This window comes from Nicotiana tabacum, chromosome 16 (genome assembly GCF_000715075.1).
Source record: "Nicotiana tabacum cultivar K326 chromosome 16, ASM71507v2, whole genome shotgun sequence".
Lineage (NCBI taxonomy): Eukaryota > Viridiplantae > Streptophyta > Magnoliopsida > Solanales > Solanaceae > Nicotiana > Nicotiana tabacum.
In genome coordinates this window covers 127,191,280-127,217,137 of record NC_134095.1, presented here as the reverse complement: position 1 = coordinate 127,217,137, position 25,858 = coordinate 127,191,280, and positions in this window count along the sequence as shown.

Below are 25,858 nucleotides of genomic sequence, written 5' to 3'. Positions count from 1 at the left end.
TATATCAATGGTAAATAAAAGTAGAATTTGCACTAATTAAAATAAATAAAAATTGTTCAAAAATACTTCTTCCCTTCATAAATTATTTTTGTGAGTTTCATATGGCATTCATCCTTTGGTATATGTATATGTTGTATTTGTGAAGAATAGTATTAATCATGTTCTTATTTTACTTTGAATTTGAATAGTCTTGGGATGAACATAATTAATACTCGGAAATTATAGTCAACGGGCGATACTTAATAAATTGTGAATTCTTTTAAGAATTTAAAGGCATCCCCTAAAATATGAATTTTACAGGAATTTCATATAAAAAATGTGTAGATATAATAAACAATTTTGTGGAAAATCCATAATATTATTACAAAAATTTTACGCAATTAGGGATGCGTTCGCGTACCCTGATTATTTTTTAAAAAGCAAATTCGGATTATGCGTACGCGCAATTTCGAGCGAATATTTAAGAAAAGGATTTTTCCAAGGATGTTAAAATAATTTCATATAACCCGAGGTGTGCAGTTCATTATTTAAATAAAAAGGGTGATGATGTTCCTGATTTTATTTTAAATTTCGAACATATATTTTTTATAAAAACTATAACATGGACAATTTTATTGTGTACACGTACGCGTGGCATGATCCCCGATAATTATAAAAAGTATATAATACGAATATACGTACGCGTAATTCGTCCATATAATTGTAAACAATAAGTAAAAAAGCGGTAGTAAAATCATGCAATAAAAACGTATTTAGTAAAATCAAGATAATTAAGCCAATAATAAAAACAGTTAAGCGACCGTGCTAGAACCACGGAATTCGGAAATGCCTAACACCTTCTTCCGGATTAACAGAATTCCTTACTCAGGATTTCTGGTTCGCAGAATAATAAACAGAGTCATATTCTCCTCGATTCAGGGATTAAAATTGGTGACTTGGGACGCCTTAAAATTCCCAGGTGGCGACTCTGAAATAATTAAATAAATCCCGTTTCGACTGTCCTTCAATTGGAGAAAACTCCCCCACGCGCCCCGCGGGCGCGGTAAAAAGGAGGTGCGACAGCTCTGCTGGGGACTTTACAGTGTAAACTGTAACCCAGAACCATTGGTTCAGGGTTTAAAGAATTCGAGCTTAAAATATCTGTGTTAATTGGCTTTATTTACTATATGATTTTTAACTGTTTATATGCTAATATGCTAAATGTTGCTTTTTACCGCTTTAATATTATTTGAACTGTGAATATATACAACTGCTATGAAACCCCCTTCTTTCTGAGTCTTCTGAATTTATGGTGTACACATGCGCGTGACCCACCTTTCTGTTAAAGTCATACCAAATAAGACGGAGTTGGGACAAGTAACTAGGCCGGGCAGACTTTCGTGCTCCCGGTACGTTGCCCCCGCTTCGGCTCAAACTGTCCGTTTGGGTAAGCCAGGTTTAGAACAATCAACCTCAGGTTTTACACTTAGAATAACTCAGCCATGTACCAGATCCCTAGTAGGAACGAATATTTGCATCATATACATTTGGCCTTGGAGACTCAACATAGGGGTTGGGTCTGTCTAGGACAGGTGAACCCGAAACAAAAAGACCATCCTGATGCATCCTACTTGCTACTTGTGCATTCATTTGCCTCGAACATGCTTGTTGACCAGCTTAAACGAAATCATGGTGAGAAGAGAGGAATAAAATGGGTTGTTTTTTTTTAAATCTTGAAATAAAGATATTAATAAATAAAATGATTTTTTTAGTGTAAATTTTCAAAAATATAAAATTTTGAAAATAGTTTTTTTTTTCAAAATGAGTCTTAACTTTATTAAATTAAACTTCAGATACAAAATGAGCACCACACAAAGCCCCTCATCCACGAGTACAGAAGAATTTCTCTTTCAGCTTCAAATATGGTGGTATGATTTAGGCGAAGACGGTCAAAAATGGGTCGTCAAGCATTTGGGAAACCTCACGGATATTATGAAGGTTAAACCCCGTGATGATCTGATTGCGGCATTAGTAACTTTTTGGGACCCTGCTCACAATGTCTTTCGTTTCTCTGACTTCGAGCTTACTCCTACATTAGAGGAAATAGCTGGATATGCTGGTTTTGACGGAAGTCTAAGAAATCAAAGCCTGATATTCACAAAGGCTCCTTCGGTACTTCGATTCTTCGGCCTTCTGAACATCAACAGTCAAATCAGGAAAAGCAATGTCATCAATGGATCTTGTTCCTTCAACTTTTTGTATTCAAGGTTCGGAAAGTCAGATGGGTTCGAAATTCTTGAGAAAGGCCTTACTAACAAACAAAACAAAGATATCTGGCAGATTCACCGTCGCTTTACCTTCATGGTGGCTTTTCTAGGAATCGTGATCTTCCCAAACAAAGAGCGAACAATTGATATTCGCACCGCAAAAATTGTGCAAATCCTCACCACCAAAGAAAATCACACCCTTGTCCCCATCATTCTATCAGACATTTATCGGGCTTTGACTTTATGTAAATCAGGAGCAAAGGTCTTCGAAGGATGCAAAATTTTGTTGCAAATGTGGGTGATGGAACATCTCCAACAACAGCCCAAGATCATACAGTATGGGTCAAACAATGATAATTGCATCGAGAGCTATGAGGAAAGAACAAAAAATTATCAGGCTCCAGAAGGAATAGAAGCATGGGTATCTCATCTAAAGGCTTTAACGGCAAATCAGATTGAATGGACTTTGGGATGGCTCCCGATGAGGGAAGTAATACACATGTCAACCTCAAATAGTTATCTACTACTATTGGGATTGAGAAGCATTCAGCCGTATGCGCCACTAAGAGTCTTAAGGCAACTAGGGAGATATCAAGTAGTTCCTGATGATGAAGATTTGAGTATGCAAGTAATCGAATTACACCCAGAAGCCACTATTCCCGAGGCTCTACTTCAGCAGATGTGGAATGGATGTCGATACTTAAAAAGTGATACTCAAGTCCCAGACACTACAAAGGGTGAGATAAATCCTGAATATGCAAGGTGGTTTGAAAAACGGTCTCGCGTGGATGATGTACCAGAGCCTGAGCTAAGAAGGCCAACAAAAAGACCCCATGTTCAAAACTTCAATGATAAAATCCAAGAGCGGTTGATCTGGGGAGAAAAGGAAAAAGGGTACAAAGCAACTATCCATGCCCTAAAAGAAAATCTGAGAAGCCTCAGTTTGGAGAAAGATTTGCAAGCACAAGAAGCCGAAGGCGAGAAGAAGAGTCTAGTTTGTGAGAATGAAAATCTTCATTCTCGATTCCAAAAAATGAAAAGAGTTTCTGAAACACCAAAGAAGAGCTGGAAGGATCAAAAAACCATCGCCAATCTTTTTGAAAGAATGCAAGATTATGATTCTATTCTTGCAGAAAACGAAAGGACGTTGAGCAAAGCAAAAGAAAGGATCCAACGATTAAACGAAGAAGCCATGTCTAATAAGGAACGCCAAGATAGGCAATCCGAAAAAGATAGGGCACAATTCAAGAAGGAAAAAGACCATTGGATACGATCAGAAAACCACCTTCGTGCACAACTAGAAGAGGCAAGAAGATGCAACAGAGAACATCAACAAGCAGACCTCGACAGAGAAAGAGCGCAAGTAAGATTAGAGCAGGCCAGACTCCGAGCTCTGTTAGAATCAGCTCTAGATCGTGAAAACCGTGTTAGAGATATAGCCACCACTCGTCAGCAGCAATTGCAAGACCAAGACCAACGTCTCCAAGGTTTCAGGGCACAAATCCACGCCTTGGCAGTCTTCACATCTCAAAGTTATGTAAACTGCCAAGGAATGGATTATGAAAGGTTTACAGAGCATGCGCCCACTTTTGCTCGTCATCTAGCAATGGAGTTGGAAAGGATGTATCGTACGCTGGGAGGCCATCCAGGTCAAGCCCCACATTGAGCAGATAATCCAATATTTGACAACAAAAGTGGAAAGTGGGGCACGTTGTGAGATGTTAAGAATTGTATCTTTTATTTTGATTTAAGTGTGTGTGTTTCAAACAATTTTCTTAAAAGTTTTCAAATGTAATTCCATCTTTGTATAATGAATAAAAGTGATTGCCTTTAGTCCGAACTACGCAAGGTCTGATTCATGTAATGGCATGATACGTAGGCAATCTCTATAAGATTCGACCACCACGATAAAAGACATATATAATAAATAAAAGTGAATAACAATAAAAATTTCAAGAAAGCTGGGACAACACAAGCAGCCGGGCAAATGCATAATAGAAAGGGATTATTTGTCTAGGAGCATTGCATCTCAACGTGTGATTATATATGTGTTAAACTCTCAAAACTAACAAGTTTGTTCATTTTCAGAATTCAAGCAGTTAGTTTCTCTAAAGAGTATACTGGCATATTATCACTATCACACAAGATCAAAAGGACCAATACCCGAAAGTATGTCTGTCCCAGATGTTGACACAGGTATGGAGCTAGAGGAGATGGATGTCGGGAAAATGAAAAAAGAGATGTTTAAACTCAAGCAGCAAATGGCTGAGATGTACCAAGCCTGGTCTACAGGACAGTTACCCCCATCTTACCCAAATAACCCTGCTCCATCAATGACCCAAACTCAGGATAATATTACCACTGAATTATCCCCAAACTTCCCCATTTACCAGCACTACCGAGGCACCACCTCTCAGACACCACAGTCTCCACCTCCGAAACCAGTTCCATACTTTCCTCCACCTATGACTCCTGTTTTCGTAGCACCTCCCCCTGCTACATTTCACAAATCTCCTAGTGAGCCTACATTCCAGGCCCAGGACAACCAATATTACCCCCCAGAACCCACCCTCAAAGCCTCCGAAATTAATTCAACTGCTCCTCGTTTTGATCTCCCAACCGAAATTGACAAGCCAGCCTAAAATGCTGAACAAGAAGAGATGTTCAGGAAGGTCAAGAGTTTAGAACAATCGTTCAGAGACATGCGAGGATTAGGTGGGCAAGTCAGTGTAGCATACAAAGATTGGTGCTTATTCCCCAATGTACAATTACCAGTTGGCTTCAAGATGCCCAAATTTGACCTATACAACGGGCATGGCGACCCAGTAGCCCACTTAAGGGGTTTTTGTAGCAAGATGCGAGGAGCTGGGGGAAAGGATGAATTATTGATGGCTTACTTCAGTCAAAGTTTAAGCGGATCAGCTTTGGAGAGGTATACACGCCAGGACCATGGGAGATGGTACACCTGGGATGACCTGGCACAGGCATTCGCATACCATTTCCAATACAATCTGGAAATCATCCCAGATCGATTATCTTTGACAAAATTTGAGAAGAAACACAATGAAAGTTTCAGAGAGTATGGTTTTCGGTGGAGAGAACAGGCAGCAAGAGTGGATCCTCCTATGAAGGAGAGCGAAATGGTAGACTACTTCCTCCAAGCCTTGGAGCCAACTTACTATGCCCATCTGGTTTCAGCGGTTGGAAAATCATTCAACGAAGTGGTGAAGATGGGAGGTATGGTGGAAGAAGGTCTCAAAACAAATAAATTTATGAGCTATTCAGCAATTAAGGCAACTACTCAAGCTATTCAAGGCGGGGTAGGAGGAATCGGAAGAAAGAAGAGGGAGGAAGCAGCGGTAGTTGATTCAGGAATTTGGTCGGGACCCAGAGGTTCACCGCTTTACTATAATCAACAACGACCTCGCCAATCAGCTTACCACCATGATTCATCCCAACACTACTATCACCCTTCGGAGCCTCATTTCTCCATTAACCATGCTCAAGCATACAATCAGCCACCTGTTCACACCAATTGGCGTGCTCCTGCCATACCAAGTACTTACCCACGAGCCTATCCCGGACCAGGTTTCAGGCCGTGGCCAGCGTTCAGGGGGGAAAGAGAACAGAAAAAGAAAACTTACACTCCATTGGGAGAGTCTTACACTAGTCTGTTCCACAGGCTGAGACAGCTAGACATGCTGAGACCAATACAATCCAAGCTACCCAATCATCCTCCAAAGAATCTGGATTAAACCATTAGCTGTGAATATTGCTCCGGTGCACCAGGCCATGATACGGAGAAATGCTGGCATTTAAAAAATGCAATAAAAGAGCTGATTAATACTAATAAAATCGAGGTTCAAACCCCCGAAGCCTCAAATATCAATAGAAATCCAATGCCAGCCCATCAAGAGGCTAATATGATAGAAATCATACAAGCTGATGGGGAGACAAAGAAGCCGTCACAAACTGTCATGATGATCAAGTCTCATGAAGCCAAATCAGATAAGCAGTTAACAGAGGAGAAGCCGGTACCTAAGCAGAACAGAAATGGTGATGGACCATCTATGATAATCGAGGAGGGATCATCGAGCAAAGTTGCCACAAAACAAGAAAGGCCGAAAGTGATAGTACCAGGGGTTGCTAACAAACCCATTGTATTCGTGGAAGGAGCCCGTACAGATTGGGTTATTATCGCACCTGTAATCCAGCTACCGGTCATCAACAACAAAGCCATCCCATGGAACTACGAACGGGTGACTGTAATGTACAAAGGAAAAGATGTCAAGGAAGAAGTGTGTGAGGTGCAAGGCTTGACTCGTTCGGGAAGATGTTTTACGCCCGAAGAGTTAAGAAAAACTAAAAACAATCCAACACCAATAAAGAGAGCTGTGACGGAAGAAGAGGCGGAAGAGTTTTTAAGAAAAATGAAACTCCATGATTATTCTATTGTGGATCAATTAAAGAAGACACCCGCTCAAATTTCATTGTTGTCATTACTGATTCATTCAGAGGAGCACCGTCTGGCTTTGATGAAAATCCTGAATGAGGCTCATGTTCCTGAAAAGATCTCCGTAAATCATTTAGGAAGAATAGCCAACAGAATCTTTGAGACAAACAGAATTACATTTGCTGATGATGAATTACCTGTGGAAGGTACTGAGCACAACAGAGCTCTTTACCTCACCGTGAAATGTGAAAACTCCGTAGTAACCCGGGTATTGGTTGACAATGGGTCAAGTGCAAATATCTGCCCTCTCTCCACTTTAAGCAAATTAAAAATTAAAGAGGAGAGGATCCAGAAGAATAGTATCTGCGTACGGGGGTTTGACGGTGGAAGCAGAGATTCATTTGGCGACATAGTGTTGGAACTAACAATAGGACCAGTTGAATTCACAATGGAATTTCAAGTGTTGGACATAACTGTCTCTTACAACTTGTTGTTGGGCCGACCATGGATCCATGCTGCTAAAGCAGTCCCGTCAACACTACATCAGGTTGTCAAGTTTGAATGGGATCATCAAGAAATAGTTGTGCATGGGGAAGAAAGTTTAAATGCTCGCAGCAGTACCATTGTACCGGTCGAGGGAACAGAAAATGACCAGGGACCATGGGTATACCAAGTATCCGACACAGTGTCGGTAGAGAAAATTCCAGAGGGGAAATACCTTCCGAATCCAAAGATATCCTCTGCATCAGTCATGATAGCTTATGAAATGTTAAAGAATGGTTTTATACCCGGCAAAGGCCTGGGCTTATCTTTACAAGGAATTATACAACCAGTATCTCTCCCCGAGAACTGGGGAACATTCGGTTTGGGGTTCATACCCACCGTAAATGACGTGATAAAGGCCAGAAAGTTGAAACATAAGGCATGGGATCTTCCAAAACCAGTCCCACATCTGTCAAAATATTTTGTCAAGACCGGTGCTAGAAATCGCCCGATAACAACAATTCCTAAATCCCGGGTCAATCCTGAGGAAGAATTAATTGAAACATTCGAGAAATTGTTTGATGATGTGAACATGTTGGAAAATGGAGAAGGGTGTAGCGACGCAGAAGTTCAATTCGTTGGGCCAGAAACAAAGCTTATGAATTGGAAAGCCACTCCTCTCCCCATTCGAAAAGAGTCTTGGTAGTTTATTTTGATTTTCTTTCAAGTTTGTTTGGGTTACTTCAGGGTTGTAATCCCAAAGCTTATCTTACAGTTTGTTTGAAGTGTGCAAACCTTGTTATCTTTCATCATCCAATAAAAAGCAGTTTCCTTTTTATTATCATTCCTGATAGTTTTTTTTTGTACAGTTCTTTTTACGCTGGCTCTAGTGATATGGCATGCATGAGGAATCCTCAGCCCAGTCTTAAAAATAAATCTGGTTCCGAAGTAATAATTCAAGAAATATATTGTGATTATGAATCAGAATATGATGAAGATGAGGTTTTTGAAGAGATTAGTAAAGAGTTAATTCACTTTGAGGAAAAAATCAAACCTAACTTGAGTGATACCGAAGACATCAATATAGGGGACACGAGTAATGTCCGGGAAACCAAAATAAGTGTCCATCTCGAACCAAAGATCCGAGAAGAGTTAATTAAAGCACTCATAGAATTCAAAGATGTTTTTGCATGGTCATATGACGACATGCCGGGCCTGAGCACTGATTTAGTAGTTCACAAATTGCCCACCAATCCAACGGTGCCTCCTGTCAAGCAAAGGCTGAGAAAATTCAAGCCTGACATGAGTGTGAGAATTAAGGAAGAAATCACCAAACAATTGGAAGCAAAGGTCATTCGAGTCACTCGATATCTTGTTTGGTTGGCTAATATCGTTCCTGTACCAAAGAAAGACAGCAAAATTAGAGTATGCGTCGACTACCGCAATATCAACAAAGCAAGTCCAAAGGATAATTTCCCATTACCCAATATCCATATTTTGATCGACAATTGTGCCAAGCATGATATAGGATCTTTCGTGGATTGTTATGCCGGGTATCATCAAATTCTAATGGATGAAGAAGACGCAGAAAAGACGGCATTCATCACACCATGGGGAACTTATTGCTACCGGGTAATGCCATTCGGTTTAAAGAACGCCGGAGCAACCTATATGAGAGCAATGACCACAGTGTTTCATGATATGATACACAAGGAGATTGAGGTATACGTGGACGATGTGATCATAAAATCAAAGCATCAGGCCGACCACGTTGGGGATTTGAGGAAGTTCTTCTTAAGACTTCGCAGGTACAACCTCAAGCTTAACCCTGCCAAATGTGCATTTGGAGTTCCATCTGGAAAGTTGCTAGGATTCATAGTCAGTCGACGAGGTATCGAGCTAGACCCATCAAAAATCAAAGCCATCCAAGAATTGCCACCTCCAAGGAACAAAACTGAAGTAATGAGTTTGCTGGGAAGGTTAAATTACATCAGCAGGTTTATTGCTCAGCTCACAACAACCTGTGAGCCAATTTTCAAATTGGTGAAAAAGGATGCTGCGGTCAAATGGACCGATGAGTGTCAAGAAGCGTTCGATAAAATAAAAGGGTATTTGTCGAACCCACCCGTTTTGGTCCCGCCAGAGCCAGGAAGACCTTTGATTCTTTACTTAACAGTTTTGGAAAATTCATTTGATTGTGTATTGGGGCAACATGACCTCACTGGCAGAAAAGAACAGTCCATCTACTACCTTAGCAAGAAGTCACAGTTTATGAGGTTAAGTATACTCATCTGGAAAAGACATGTTGCGCCCTAAGATGGGTAGCTCAAAAATTGAAACACTATTTGTCATCCTACGCTACTTACCTCATTTCTCGGTTGGATCCATTGAAATACATTTTTCAAAAGCCTATGCCAACGGGAAAACTTGCAAAGTGGCAGATATTGCTCACAGAATTTGACATCATCTATGTGACTCGAACTGCAATGAAGGCTCAAGCACTGGCCGATCATTTAGCCGAAAACCTGGTCGATGAGGAATACGAGCCGTTGAAAACCTATTTTCCTGATGAAGAAACAATGCATATCGACGAGGTGGAGCGAATTGAAAAACCTGGCTGGAAACTTTTCTTTGATGGAGCCGCTAACATGAAAGGAGTCGGGATATGAGCCGTAATCATTTCTGAAATAGGGCATCACTATCCTGTTACGGCTCAATTGCGATTTTATTGCACCAATAATATGGATGAATATGAAGCTTGCTTTTTGGGGTTAAGGCTAGCCGCAGATATGGGTATCCAAGAAATCTTAGTCATGGGAGATTCAGATCTTTTGGTACATCAAATTCAAGGAGAATGGGAAACTCGAGACTTGAAGCTCATACCATACCGACAATGTCTACATGATCTTTGTCAGCGGTTTCAATCAGTGGAGTTCCAACATATTCCAAGAATCCGTAATGAGGTTGCCGATGCATTGGCTACCCTGGCATCAATGTTGCATCATCCGGACAAAGCTTATGTAGATCCGATACATATTCAAGTCCACGATCAGCACGCTTATTGCAATATGGTCGAAGAAGAATTTGATGGTGAACCATGGTTCCACGACATCAAGGAGTATATCAGGATGAGGATATATCCCGCACAAGCCACAGGAGATCAAAAGAGGACCATTAGGCGATTGGCAAATGGATTCTTCTTAAGCGGAGGAGTTTTGTATAAAAGAACACCAGATCTTGGATTATTAAGATGCATAGATGCCAGACAAGCTACAGCTGTCATGTCTGAAGTACATTCGGGAGTTTGCGGACCCCACATGAGTGGATATGTGTTGGCAAAGAAAATCCTCCGAGCTGGTTACTATTGGCTTACCATGGAGCGAGATTGTATCAGTTTTGTGCGCAAGTGTCATCAATGCCAGATACACGGAGATTTGATTCATTCTCCACCATCCGAGTTGCACACAATGTCGGCATCATGGCCCTTCGTTGCCTGGGGCATGGATGTGATTGGACTGATTGAGCCAGCAGCATCCAATGGGCACAGGTTCATTCTGGTAGCTATTGATTATTTTACCAAATGGGTTGAGGCCAAGACATTCAAATCAGTGACCAAGAAAGCTGTGGTCGATTTTGTACACTCAAATATCATATGTCGATTCGGAATCCCAAAGGTGATCATCACAGATAACGGTGCTAATCTTAACAGCAACTTAATGAAGGAAGTATGTCAACAGTTTAAGATTACACATCGCAACTCTACCCCATATCGGCCCAAGGCGAATGGAGCAGTAGAGGCAGCCAACAAAAACATAAAGAAGATACTTCGGAAAATGGTAGAAGGTTCAAAACAATGGCATGAAAAATTACCATTTGCATTATTGGGATATCGCACTACTATTCGCACTTCAGTAGGAGCAACTCCTTATTTGTTGGTATATGGCACTGAAGCAGTAATTCCTGCAGAAGTTGAGATTCCTTCCCTTCGGATCATTGCTGAAGCAAAGATTGATGATGATGAATGGGTCAAAACCCGTCTGGAACAGTTAAACTTGATTGATGAAAAACGATTGGCCGCAGTATGTCATGGTCAATTATATCAAAGAAGAATAGAAAGAGCATACAACAAAAAGGTGCGTCCACGGAAGTTTGAAGTGGGTCAGCATGTGCTGAAACGTATTCTTCCACATCAGGTTGAGGCAAAAGGCAAATTTGCCCCGAATTGGCAAGGACCATTCATTGTGACCAGAGTATTATCAAATGGTGCACTATGCTTAACAGACATTGAAGGCAAATGCATAGACATGGCAATCAATTCTGACGCGGTAAAGAGATATTATGCATAACTTTTTGAATGTTTGTATTTAGTATTATTTCGAAGATTGGAATGACAAAGGCAATTTATTCTGCTATCCAAACACTATACCATTTGTTTCCCCTTCGAGCCATATTTGTTTATTTCTTACCCTCTCTTGGAATCAATAAAAAAAAATCATCATCACTATTATCTAGTGAACTACGTTTGACCTGATTCCTCAAAGAAGGATACGTAGGTGCCTCACGGCTCGGTCATAGGGTGCACAATACACATAATGTGCACAAAAGAAGCATCAAGCGACCCCAATCAAAAACTGGGACAAAGAATTGTATTGTAAATAAGAAAAGATTCCAAGAGTTGTAATTTTAAACCCATACCAAAGCTATTTAGCTTTTAATACCTTTTCCATTTTTTTAACCCCATATCAGAAAGACCTTTCGATCAATCTTAGAAAAATGCTGAGACAAGCAAATGAAGATGGTTCATAACACTCTGGTACAAACAAGAAAAGAAAGTAAAAATGAGAGAGTCTTATAGGTGAAAACCCACACGGGCACCATAAGGCGACAGAAGTTGAGAGAAAAGTAAAAATGAGAGAGTCTTATTGGTGAAAACCTTCGTAGGCACCATAAGGCGAAAAGGAAGTGAGAAATGAACAAATGAGGAAGGTTTATCGGTGAAAACTCTTTGAGATATTACAAGTCCAACAGGTCTGTAAAAGGAAAAATGAAGATGGATTAAGGAAATTTTGTGGAAAACAAAAATGAGACAATTAAGAGGAAATTGATTAAAGACTGGGTTGATTAATCCAAAATGCATACCCTGATCATTGGCGCCAGTGATTCCAATCAGATAAGTCCTTTATTCCTTTTCCAACAGTCATCCAAATTTGGATTTTTCTTTTCATTCTATAATTGTCGAAATCAGCGTATTTCGTCACTAATAATCTTACTTTTCTAAAGCTTTGAGATAAGTTTTATTCAAAACAAATAAGAAGGAATGTCAAGGTATATTACCAAGATTCAAGGTTATATGATGCAAAATAAGGCCATGAAAGGCGGGAGATAAAAACAATAAGATATGGGAGGAAGAAAAGTAAAATCAAAAGTGGATCAACAATGTCAGGAAAGACATATGATTACGGTTAAAAGGGTCTGAAGGAAAACATACAGAGGGGAATCCTATAGTCAAGGATCAATTACAAAGACAAGACGGTCTTTTTCAACCATTCCAAGACGATAAAACAAGACGAAGAAGAAGCCTCACCATCAGCAAGAATACCCCAGTTAACCACCCTGCTTTGAACTAACGAAGTTTTCTTTGATTTAAAACAGGGGCAAAGACAATATTTGTGTCAGGAAATACCTGATAAAGAATTAAAGAAATCAGGCGTCCACCTGGAGAATGAGGAGGAGAATTAAAGAAGTCAGGCGTCCACCTGGAGAATGAGGATGAAGAATTGAAGAAGTCAGGCGTCCACCTGAAGAATGAGGACAAAGAATTAAAGAAGTCAGGCGTCCACCTGAAGAATGAGGATAAGAATTAAAGAAGTCAGGCGTCCACCTGGAGAATGAGGATGGGAATTAAAGAAGTCAGGCGTCCACCTGGAAAATGAGGATAAGAATTGAAGAAGTTAGGCGTCCACCTGGAGAATGAGGATGAAGATTGAAGAAGTCAGGCGTCCACCTGGAGAATGAGGATGAGAATTGAAGAAATCAGGCGTCCACCTGGAGAACGAGGATAAGAATTAAAGAAGTCAGGCGTCCACCTGGAGAATGAGGATGAAGATTGAAGAAGTCAGGCGTCCACCTGAAGAATGAGGACAAAGAATTGAAGAAGTCAGGCGTCCACCTGGAGAATGAGGATGAAAATTAAAGAAGTCAGGCGTCCACCTGGAGAACGAGGATAAGAATTAAAGAAGTCAGGCGTCCACCTGGATAATGAGGATAAGAAAAGAAGAAGTCAGGCGTCCACCTGGAGAACGAGGATAAGAATTAAAGAAGTCAGGTGTCCACCTGGAGAATGAGGATGAAGATTGAAGAAGTCAGGCGTCCACCTGAAGAATGAGGACAAAGAATTGAAGAAGTCAGGCGTCCACCTAGAGAATGAGGATGAGAATTAAAGAAATCAGGCGTCCACCTAGAGAATGAGGAGGAGAATTAAAGAAGTCAGGCGTCCACCTGGAGAATGTGGATGAAGAATTGAAGAAGTCAGGCGTCCACCTGAAGAATGAGGACAAAGAATTAAAGAAGTCAGGCGTCCACCTGAAGAATGAGGATAAGAATTAAAGAAGTCAGGCGTCCACCTGGAGAATGAGGATGGGAATTAAAGAAGTCAGGCGTCCACCTGGAAAATGAGGATAAGAATTGAAGAAGTCAGGCGTCCACCTGGAGAATGAGGATGAAGATTAAAGAAATCAGGCGTCCACCTGGAGAATGAGGATGAGAATTGAAGAAATCAGGCGTCCACCTGGAGAACGAGGATAAGAATTGAAGAAGTCAGGCGTCCACCTGGAGAATGAGGATGAAGATTAAAGAAATCAGGCGTCCACCTGGAGAATGAGGATGAGAATTGAAGAAATCAGGCGTCCACCTGGAGAACGAGGATAAGAATTGAAGAAGTCAGGCGTCCACCTGGAGAATGAGGATGAAGATTAAAGAAATCAGGCGTCCACCTGGAGAATGAGGATGAGAATTGAAGAAATCAGGCGTCCACCTGGAGAACGAGGATAAGAATTAAAGAAGTCAGGCGTCCACCTGGAGAATGAGGATGAAGATTGAAGAAGTCAGGCGTCCACCTGGAGAATGAGGATGAGAATTGAAGAAATCAGGCGTCCACCTGGAGAACGAGGATAAGAATTAAAGAAGTCAGGCGTCCACCTGGAGAATGAGGATGAAGATTGAAGAAGTCAGGCGTCCACCTGAAGAATGAGGACAAAGAATTGAAGAAGTCAGGCGTCCACCTGGAGAATGAGGATGAAAATTAAAGAAGTCAGGCGTCCACCTGGAGAACGAGGATAAGAATTAAAGAAGTCAGGCGTCCACCTGGATAATGAGGATAAGAAAAGAAGAAGTCAGGCGTCCACCTGGAGAATGAGGATGAGAAAAGAAGAAGTCAGGCGTCCACCTGGAGAATGAGGATGAGAATTGAAGAAATCAGGCGTCCACCTGGAGAACGAGGATAAGAATTGAAGAAGTCAGGCGTCCACCTGGAGAATGAGGATGAAGATTAAAGAAATCAGGCGTCCACCTGGAGAATGAGGATGAGAATTGAAGAAATCAGGCGTCCACCTGGAGAACGAGGATAAGAATTAAAGAAGTCAGGCGTCCACCTGGAGAATGAGGATGAAGATTGAAGAAGTCAGGCGTCCACCTGGAGAATGAGGATGAGAATTGAAGAAATCAGGCGTCCACCTGGAGAACGAGGATAAGAATTAAAGAAGTCAGGCGTCCACCTGGAGAATGAGGATGAAGATTGAAGAAGTCAGGCGTCCACCTGAAGAATGAGGACAAAGAATTGAAGAAGTCAGGCGTCCACCTGGAGAATGAGGATGAAAATTAAAGAAGTCAGGCGTCCACCTGGAGAACGAGGATAAGAATTAAAGAAGTCAGGCGTCCACCTGGATAATGAGGATAAGAAAAGAAGAAGTCAGACGTCCACCTGGAGAATGAGGATGAGAAAAGAAGAAGTCAGGCGTCCACCTGGAGAATGAGGATGAGAATTGAAGAAATCAGGCGTCCACCTGGAGAACGAGGATAAGAATTAAAGAAGTCAGGCGTCCACCTGGAGAATGAGGATGAAGATTGAAGAAGTCAGGCGTCCACCTGAAGAATGAGGACAAAGAATTAAAGAAGTCAGGCGTCCACCTGAAGAATGAGGATAAGAATTAAAGAAGTCAGGCGTCCACCTGGAGAATGAGGATAGGAATTAAAGAAGTCAGGCGTTCACCTGAAGAATGATGATGAAGAATTAAAAGAAGTCAGGCGTCCACATGGAGAATGAGGATGAGAAAAGAAGAAGTCAGGCGTCCACCTGGAGAATGAGGATCAGAAAAGAAGAAGTCAGGCATCCACCTAGAGAATGAGGATGAGAATTAAAGAAATCAGGCGTCCACCTGGAGAATGAGGATAGGAATTAAAGAAATTAGGCGTCCACCTGGAGAACAAGGGAATACAATTGAAGTATTAAAGTCAAAAGCCCGCTCATATGAGAAAGGAGCACACTTAGAATCAATAAAGCAGAGGAATCCAACAAAATCCCCAGCAAGAAACAACAAGAGTCCCAAACAGATGAAGAAAATACGTGACACAATGAAAAGGAAAATGGAATAAGTCAAATGCCCAAGAATCACCAAGATATCAAGATAACAAGAAACGCAAGGGCTTGATCTAGATAAGATTTTTATAATTCATGTACCATAGTCTAGTTTAGTTTTGTATTTCCTTTGAAGTAAGGTGTAATAAGGAGGTCAGCAAGCAGTAAAAACAGCACGAAGCAGCAGTAACATCACAGTCCCACGGTAGTCCCAGCTATCCAAAACTTCCCGAACTACATTGACCTGATTCCTTTATAGCCAAGGATATGTAGGAAACCTTTGAAGCAGAGGTTCGGTCAAATCTTTCAGAAACTGCTTCCCACGGAGTATTTGAATGGGCAAAAATCGCTCGTATCCGCTCACTTTATCTTTGCACGAAAACTCTTCGAGTTTCCGCACAAAGAGGGGCAGCTGTGAGCACGTGATTTTTGCCTTACGAAAACTACTCCAAAATAAATCAAAAAATAAAATAAATTTCTTTTACTGTGTAATTTTTGAATTTTTGCGTGGTGTTTAATATTTGTGTTATGTCCGTAAATGTTACTTTGTCATAATGAAATGAAAATTAAAATAAAATACATGTTGCATGCATATAGGATTTAATTATGCATTTGAAAGATAATTTAAATAAAAAAAATATATGCATTCGTTCTATTTTTAAATATGTTTCACTATGTGATTATTTTATTTTATGTGTTAATAATTGTTAAAGACTGATTAGTATTGTAAAGTTAATTCTTGTTTTTATAATCTTAATTAGGATTTTAATATTTAAATTAAAAGAAGTGGAAATTAAGAGGGTAAAACGTATCTGGGCCAAAAATCTTAAAACAAAAAATCAAGCCCAAACAATTTTAAACCCTCCACAGCCCAATCCAAACAAGCCTGTCCGGTCCAATTCAGCTACGTCAAACGACGACGTTTCATCATCCTTCATCAAGGGCCGTTGGATTAAATCCATCCAACGGCCGAGATCTCATCACCTTAACCCGAGACCCTTACCCGATCTAATACCCGGTTCAACCCGTCCCCCTTACTTAAACCAAACGACATCGTTTGGTTAAGTGAATAGATCTTAGCCGTCTATCCTGCCTAATCCAACGGACAATGTCAATCCACCCCACCCCTATATAAGGCCCAAAACCTTACCCCGGCCCCCTAGCCAAACCCCCCCTCCTTCCCTGTTCATCGTCCCTTCCGAAACTCACCCCTAACCCTAGCCGCCCTAGGATCCCACCGCCTGAAACCCGGCGGCAACAACGCCGCCGGTCACCAAAATAACACCCTAGAACCCCCTGAACATCCTCTACACAGATCTGACCTTAGTTTCCTTCGAATCAGACCCCAACTCTTCGAATACTAAATCGAAGGTGGGTCTGAAAACTCCAACCTTTCCAATGGCTTCCAAAATAACACCATAGCTTCCCCTAACCACCCTAAGTATAGATCTGTTGTTTGTTTGGTTCGAATCCTCTCAGAACTCTTCGAATCTTCTTTTGAAGATTCGGACCAAACAAGAATTTACCCAGACCTGTTCCAAAGTGACACCAAATAACCCCTAGGCTTCCCTCACCCTTGTGTCGTACTTGGTTCTCCTCGAATCTGACCAGAAATGGTTAAGTCCCAAATCGAACTTTCAAGAACCCTAAAAATACCAGACTTTTGGATTCTGTCCAGATTGAATAATGATTGAGGTTTAATCGACCTTAGTTGAAATATTTTCAGTGGAAAATACTTCGACTAAGGTCTGTTTGATTTCAAACAAAATCCGAAGCCAAGTTGAGTTCGAGTTTGATTAAAATTCAGAGGTACTTTTCTATTTCTGTTTGTGTATTCTGTATGTATTTTCGTTTGTTTTAATAACTTGTTAATTTTTCATATTTTTGTTTTGATTAATTCTGTCATCTTTGTCTCATGCCCGTCTATATGATCAAAATATGAAACTGTTTCTGTTGGTTGTGATTATTCACAATGTAAGTAATCGACTCGATTAAGTTCGTCGATTAGTTATATTATGAATTCTCATTTATGATGATGCTGATTGAAACAATCTGCTTCTATTGTTTTAAACTGATTATGGACAAATGTTGTAAATAATCAACTGATTAATACTCGTCAATTAAATCATGTTTGTTTACAAATCAGTAAATTCAAATGTATGATGTGTATGTATTGTTTTCTGAACAGGGCATTGTCAGTATATTGACAATGCTCCTGTGTGTGTTTGATCTTGGTTCAATGTTAAGTCCAGTCTGAATTGTTATAATAATTTCAGTAATATGTTGTTATGATGTAAGTTCTGAATTCAGTGTGATTTTACAAATGTTGATTAGATGTAATTGTGTTAGAAGGTTACATTCTTAGTTAGGATTTAGGCTAAAACTTTAGGATTGGTTATAGCTGCTTAAACAGATTTTAAAATCTGTATTGTTAGATTATGAATTTAAGGCAGTAATAACAGTAATTACAGTAGGAAATCTGGGACATTTTTTGGGACAGAATAGTGAGGGTAATGTGATAGAATAGTGGACTGAAAGTGGAATGTTGGTTAGCTATAATTTAAGATACTAATGGGAAACAAAGGGTAATGGGCTGCTGAAAAATCAGGATAAGAGCACTTGGATTTAAAGTATTCAAAAGCAGTTTTAATGAAAAACTTTCTGATTTTTAAAAGGAGAAAAGGGTCCAGGCAGCACTAGAAGGGTACAGGACAGCCCTGTATAAATAGAGGGGGATTGTGACTGATTTAAGGGCAGGTTTTTGAAAGAGAAAAATCTAATAAGAGAGATTTTTTTTAGAAAGAGAAAAAAAAAATCAGATTTGAGGGCACATTTTGAAAGAGAAAAATCTGATAGAGGCAGATTATAAAACAGAAAGATTTTAAGAAGAAAAATCTGATTTTGAAAGGAGAAGAAATCTGATTTAGGAATCTGACTTTGTTGTTCTTTTTGGAATCTGTCCGGGTCTGTGTACTGATACTATTTGGTTTTAAAATCTGAAGTTCTTTAAGAAGCTTTACTCTTGTGAATCTGGGTTTCTCGGGTCTTGTTATTGCTCAAATCTGTGGAAATACTGATATTTTGCCAGTATTTTGTTACTGCTGCTACTGCTGAAATTTACTTCTTCTACCTTCATTTCCAGGTACTTATCTTTTGAATTTTATGTTGAAAAGAGATTCAACATGACAAATCCATGAACCTGAATTGCAATTCTGTTTCCAATTGTCCAAGTTCATTAGTTTAAATTTCATTTTTTTGTTTCATGTTAGTTAACTAGTAGTGAATTCAATTTGATAGCTATGAGTTAATTGTCTTATTTTGAAATTCATATAAAGCTTTTTAATAATGTTAGCCATTCCGAAATCTCATTGGTATAGGTATATGTGAATTGTCAAAACAGGGAGTAAGGCATAAAAATGGGCCATTGATTACATCCCATAATACCATTAGCTAAATGTAAAGTAGAATGGAAATATTAAGAAGTTACATTAGTAGTATATCTTGTAACAAATATGATTTTGTTTAGGTTGGTATAAGTTATTATATGGTATGATGACAGGTATAATCATATGAGTAAAGTGAGTTGGTATAGCTCGTCATGATGTTAGGAATATTATGAATGTTTAGGCGTACAACTATGTTGTATGTAATACAATTCGAATTGAATCAATTTGAATAATAACTCTTTTCTCATCAATTTGATTATTTATCGTTATAAATAAACTGAGCAATTATAATTCTGGATAAAAAACAAGCATGTGAGAATGAGATGATATGTATAAGAACAAATCGCAACACTTTATATCAATGGTAAATAAAAGTAGAATTTGCACTAATTAAAATAAATAAAAATTGTTCAAAAATACTTCTTCCCTTCATAAATTATTTTTGTGAGTTTCATATGGCATTCATCCTTTGGTATATGTATATGTTGTATTTGTGAAGAATAGTATTAATCATGTTCTTATTTTACTTTGAATTTGAATAGTCTTGGGATGAACATAATTAATACTCGGAAATTATAGTCAACGGGCAATACTTAATAAATTGTGAATTCTTTTAAGAATTTAAAGGCATCCCCTAAAATATGAATTTTACAGGAATTTCATATAAAAAATGTGTAGATATAATAAACAATTTTGTGGAAAATCCATAATATTATTACAAAAATTTTACACAATTAGGGATGCGTTCGCGTACCCTGATTATTTTTTAAAAAAGCAAATTTGGATTATGCGTACGCGCAATTTCGAGCGAATATTTAAGAAAAGGATTTTTCCAAGGATGTTAAAATAATTTCATATAACCCGAGGTGTGCAGTTCATTATTTAAATAAAAAGGGTGATGATGTTCCTGATTTTATTTTAAATTTCGAACATATATTTTTTATAAAAACTATAACATGGACAATTTTATTGTGTACACGTACGCGTGGCATGATCCCCGATAATTATAAAAAGTATATAATACAAATATACGTACGCGTAATTCGTCCATATAATTGTAAACAATAAGTAAAAAAGCGGTAGTAAAATCATGCAATAAAAACGTATTTAGTAAAATCAAGATAATTAAGCCATTAATAAAAACAGTTAAGCGATCATGCTAGAACCACGGAATTTGGAAATGCCTAACACCTTCTTCCGGATTAACAGAATTCCTTACTTAGGATTTCTGCTTCGCAGAATAATAAACAGAGTCTTATTCTCCTCGATTCAGGGATTAAAATTGGTGACTTGGGACGCCTTAAAATTCCCAGGTGGCGACTCTGAAATAATTAAATAAATTCCGTTTCGACTGTCCTTCAATTGGAGAAAACTCCCCCACGCGCCCCGCGGGCGCGGTAAAAAGGAGGTGCGACAGCTCTGGCAACTCTGCTGGGGACTTTACAGTGTAAACTGTAACCCAGAACCATTGGTTCAGGGTTTAAAGAATTCGAGCTTAAAATATCTGTGTTAATTGGCTTTATTTACTATATGATTTTTAACTGTTTATATGCTAATATGCTAAATGTTGCTTTTTACCGCTTTAATATTATTTGAATTGTGAATATATACAACTGCTACGAAACCCCCTTCTTTCTGAGTCTTCTGAATTTATGGCGTACACGTGCGCGTGACCCACCTTTCTGTTAAAGTCATACCAAATAAGACGGAGTTGGGACAAGTAACTAGGCCGGGCAGACTTTCGTGCTCCCGGTACGTTGCCCCCGCTTCGGCTCAAACTGTCCGTTTGGGTAAGCCAGGTTTAGAACAATCAACCTCAGGTTTTACACTTAGAATAACTCAGCCATGTACCAGATCCCTAGTAGGAACGAATATTTGCATCATATACATTTGGCCTTGGAGACTCAACACAGGGGTTGGGTCTGTCTAGGACAGGTGAACCCGAAACAAAAAGACCATCCTGATGCATCCTACTTGCTACTTGTGCATTCATTTGCCTCGAACATGCTTGTTGACCCGCTTAAACGAAATCATGGTGAGAAGAGAGGAATAAAATGGGTTGTTTTTTTTAAATCTTGAAATAAAGATATTTAATAAATAAAATGATTTTTTTTAGTGTAAATTTTCAAAAATATAAAATTTTGAAAATAGTTTTTTTTTCAAAATGAGTCTTAACTTTATTAAATTAAACTTCAGATACAAAATGAGCACCACACAAAGCCCCTCATCCACGAGTACAGAAGAATTTATCTTTCAGCTTCAAATATGGTGGTATGATTTAGGCGAAGACGGTCAAAAATGGGTCGTCAAGCATTTGGAAAACCTCACGGATATTATGAAGGTTAAACCCCGTGATGATCTGATTGCGGCATTAGTAACTTTTTAGGACCCTGCTCACAATGTCTTTCATTTCTCTGACTTCGAGCTTACTCCTACATTAGAGGAAATAGCTGGATATGCTGGTTTTGACGGAAGTCTAAGAAATCAAAGCCTGATATTCACAAAGGCTCCTTCGGTACTTCGATTCTTCGGCCTTTTGAACATCAACAGTCAAATCAGGAAAAGCAATGTCATCAATGGATGTTGTTCCTTCAACTTTTTGTATTCAAGGTTCGGAAAGTCAGATGGGTTTGAAATTCATGAGAAAGGCCTTACTAACAAACAAAACAAAGACATCTGGCAGATTCACCGTCGCTTTACCTTCATGGTGGCTTTTCTAGGAATCGTGATCTTCCCAAACAAAGAGCGAACAATTGATATTCGCACCGCAAAAATTGTGCAAATCCTCACCACCAAAGAAAATCACACCCTTGTCCCCATCATTCTATCAGACATTTATCGGGCTTTGACTTTATGTAAATCAGGAGCAAAGGTCTTCGAAGGATGCAAAATTTTGTTGCAAATGTGGGTGATGGAACATCTCCAACAACAGCCCAAGATCATACAGTATGGGTCAAACAATGATAATTGCATCGAGAGCTATGAGGAAAGAACAAAAAATTATCAGGCTCCAGAAGGAATAGAAGCATGGGTATCTCATCTAAAGGCTTTAACGGCAAATCAGATTGAATGGACTTTGGGATGGCTCCCGATGAGGGAAGTAATACACATGTCAACCTCAAATAGTTATCTACTACTATTGGGATTGAGAAGCATTCAGCCGTATGCGCCACTAAGAGTCTTAAGGCAACTAGGGAGATATCAAGTAGTTCCTGATGATGAAGATTTGAGTATGCAAGTAATCGAATTACACCCAGAAGCCACTATTCCCGAGGCTCTACTTCAGCAGATGTGGAATGGATGTCAATACTTAAAAAGTGATACTCAAGTCCCAGACACTACAAAGGGTGAGATAAATCCTGGATATGCAAGGTGGTTTGAAAAACGGTCTCGCGTGGATGATGTACCAGAGCCTGAGCTAAGAAGGCCAACAAAAAGACCCCATGTTCAAAACTTCAATGATAAAATCCAAGAGCGGTTGATCTGGGGAGAAAAGGAAAAAGGGTACAAAGCAACTATCCATGCCCTAAAAGAAAATCTAAGAAGCCTCAGTTTGGAGAAAGATTTGCAAGCACAAGAAGCCGAAGGCGAGAAGAAGAGTCTAGCTTGTGAGAATGAAAATCTTCATGCTCGATTCCAAAAAATGAAAAGAGTTTCTGAAACACCAAAGAGGAGCTGGAAGGATCAAAAAACCATTGCCAATCTTTTTGAAAGAATGCAAGATTATGATTCTATTCTTGCAGAAAACGAAAGGACGTTGATCAAAGCAAAAGAAAGGATCCAACGATTAAACGAAGAAGCCATGTCTAATAAGGAACGCCAAGATAGGCAATCCAAAAAAGACAGGGCACAATTCAAGAAGGAAAAAGACCATTGGATACAATCAGAAAACCAGCTTCGTGCACAACTAGAAGAGGCAAGAAGATGCAACAGAGAACATCAACAAGCAGACCTCGACAGAGAAAGAGCGCAAGCAAGATTAGAGCAGGCCAGACTCCGAGCTCTGTTAGAATCAGCTCTAGATCGTGAAAACCGTGTCAGAGATATAGCCACCACTCGTCAGCAGCAATTGCAAGACCAAGACCAATGTCTCCAAGGTTTCAGGGCACAAATCCACGCCTTGGCAGTCTTCACATCTCAAAGTTATGTAAACTGCCAAGGAATGGATTATGAAAGGTTTACAGAGCATGCGCCCACTTTTGCTCGTCATCTAGCAATGGAGTTGGAAAGGATGTATCGTACGCTGGGAGGCCATCCAGGTCAAGCCCCACATTGAGCAGATAATCCAATATTTGACAACAAAAGTGGAAAGTGGGGCACGTTGTGAGATGTTAAGAATTGTATCTTTTATTTTGATTTAAGTGTGTGTGTTTCAAACCATTTTCTTAAAAGTTTTCAAATGTAATTCCATCTTTGTATAATGAATAAAAGTGATTGCCTTTAGTCCGAACTACGCAAGGTCTGATTCATGTAATGGCATGATACGTAGGCAATCTCTATAAGATTCGACCACCATGATAAAAGACATATATAATAAATAAAAGTGAATAACAATAAAAATTTCAAGAAAGCTGGGACAACACAAGCAGCCGAGCAAATGCATAATAGAAAGGGATTATTTGTCTAGGAGCATTGCATCTCAACGTGTGATTATATATGTGTTAAACTCTCAAAACTAACAAGTTTGTTCATTTTCAGAATTCAAGCAGTTAGTTTCTCTAAAGAGTATACTGGCATATTATCACTATCACACAAGATCAAAAGGACCAATACCCGAAAGTATGTCTGTCCCAGATGTTCACACAGGTATGGAGCTAGAGGAGATGGATGTCGGGAAAATGAAAAAAGAGATGTTTAAACTCAAGCAGCAAATGGCTGAGATGTACCAAGCCTGGTCTACAGGACAGTTACCCCCATCTTACCCAAATAACCCTGCTCCATCAATGACCCAAACTCAGGATAATATTACCACTGAATTATCCCCAAACTTCCCCATTTACCAGCACTACCGAGGCACCACCTCTCAGACACCACAGTCTCCACCTCCGAAACCAGTTCCATACTTTCCTCCACCTATGACTCCTGTTTTCGTAGCACCTCCCCTTGCTACATTTCACAAATCTCCTAGTGAGCCTACATTCCAGGCCCAGGACAACCAATATTACCCCCCGGAACCCACCCTCAAAGCCTCCGAAATTAATTCAACTGCTCCTCGTTTTGATCTCCCAACCGAAATTGACAAGCCAGCCAAAAATGCTGAACAAGAAGAGATGTTCAGGAAGGTCAAGAGTTTAGAACAATCGTTCAGAGACATGCGAGGATTAGGTGGGCAAGTCAGTGTAGCATACAAAGATTTGTGCTTATTCCCAAATGTACAATTACTAGTTGGCTTCAAGATGCCCAAATTTGACCTATACAACGGGCACGGCGACCCAGTAGCCCACTTAAGGGGTTTCTGTAGCAAGATGCGAGGAGCTGGGGGAAAGGATGAATTATTGATGGCTTACTTCAGTCAAAGTTTAAGCGGATCAGCTTTGGAGTGGTATACACGCCAGGACCATGGGAGATGGTACACCTGGGATGACCTGGCAAAGGCATTCGCATACCATTTCCAATACAATCTGGAAATCATCCCAGATCGATTATCTTTGACAAAATTTGAGAAGAAACACAATGAAAGTTTCAGAGAGTATGGTTTTCGGTGGAGAGAACAGGCAGCAAGAGTGGATCCTCCTATGAAGGAGAGCGAAATGGTAGACTACTTCCTCCAAGCCTTGGAGCCAACTTACTATGCCCATCTGGTTTCAGCGGTTGGAAAATCATTCAACGAAGTGGTGAAGATGGGAGGTATGGTGGAAGAAGGTCTCAAAACAAATAAAATTATGAGCTATTCAGCAATTAAGGCAACTACTCAAGCTATTCAAAGCGGGGTAGGAGGAATCGGAAGAAAGAAGAGGGAGGAAGCAGCGGTAGTTGATTCAGGAATTTGGTCGGGACCCAGAGGTTCACCGCTTTACTATAATCAACAACGACCTCACCAATCAGCTTACCACCATGATTCATCCCAACACTACTATCACCCTTCGGAGCCTCATTTCTCCATTAACCATGCTCAAGCATACAATCAGCCACCTGTTCACACCAATTGGCGTGCTCCTGCCACACCAAGTACTTACCCACGAGCCTATCCCGGACCAGGTTTCAGGCCGAGGCCAGCGTTCAGGGGGGAAAGAGAACAGAAAAAGAAAAATTACACTCCATTGGGAGAGTCTTACACTAGTCTGTTCCACAGGCTGAGACAGCTAGACATGCTGAGACCAATACAATCCAAGCTACCCAATCCTCCTCCAAAGAATCTGGATTACACCATTAGCTGTGAATATTGCTCCGGTGCACCAGGCCATGATACGGAGAAATGCTGGCATTTAAAAAATGCAATACAAGAGCTGATTGATACTAATAAAATCGAGGTTCAAACCCCCGAAGCCCCAAATATCAATAGAAATCCAATGCCAGCCCATCAAGAGGCTAATATGATAGAAATCATACAAGTTGATGGGGAGACAAAGAAGCCGTCACAAACTGTCATGATGATCAA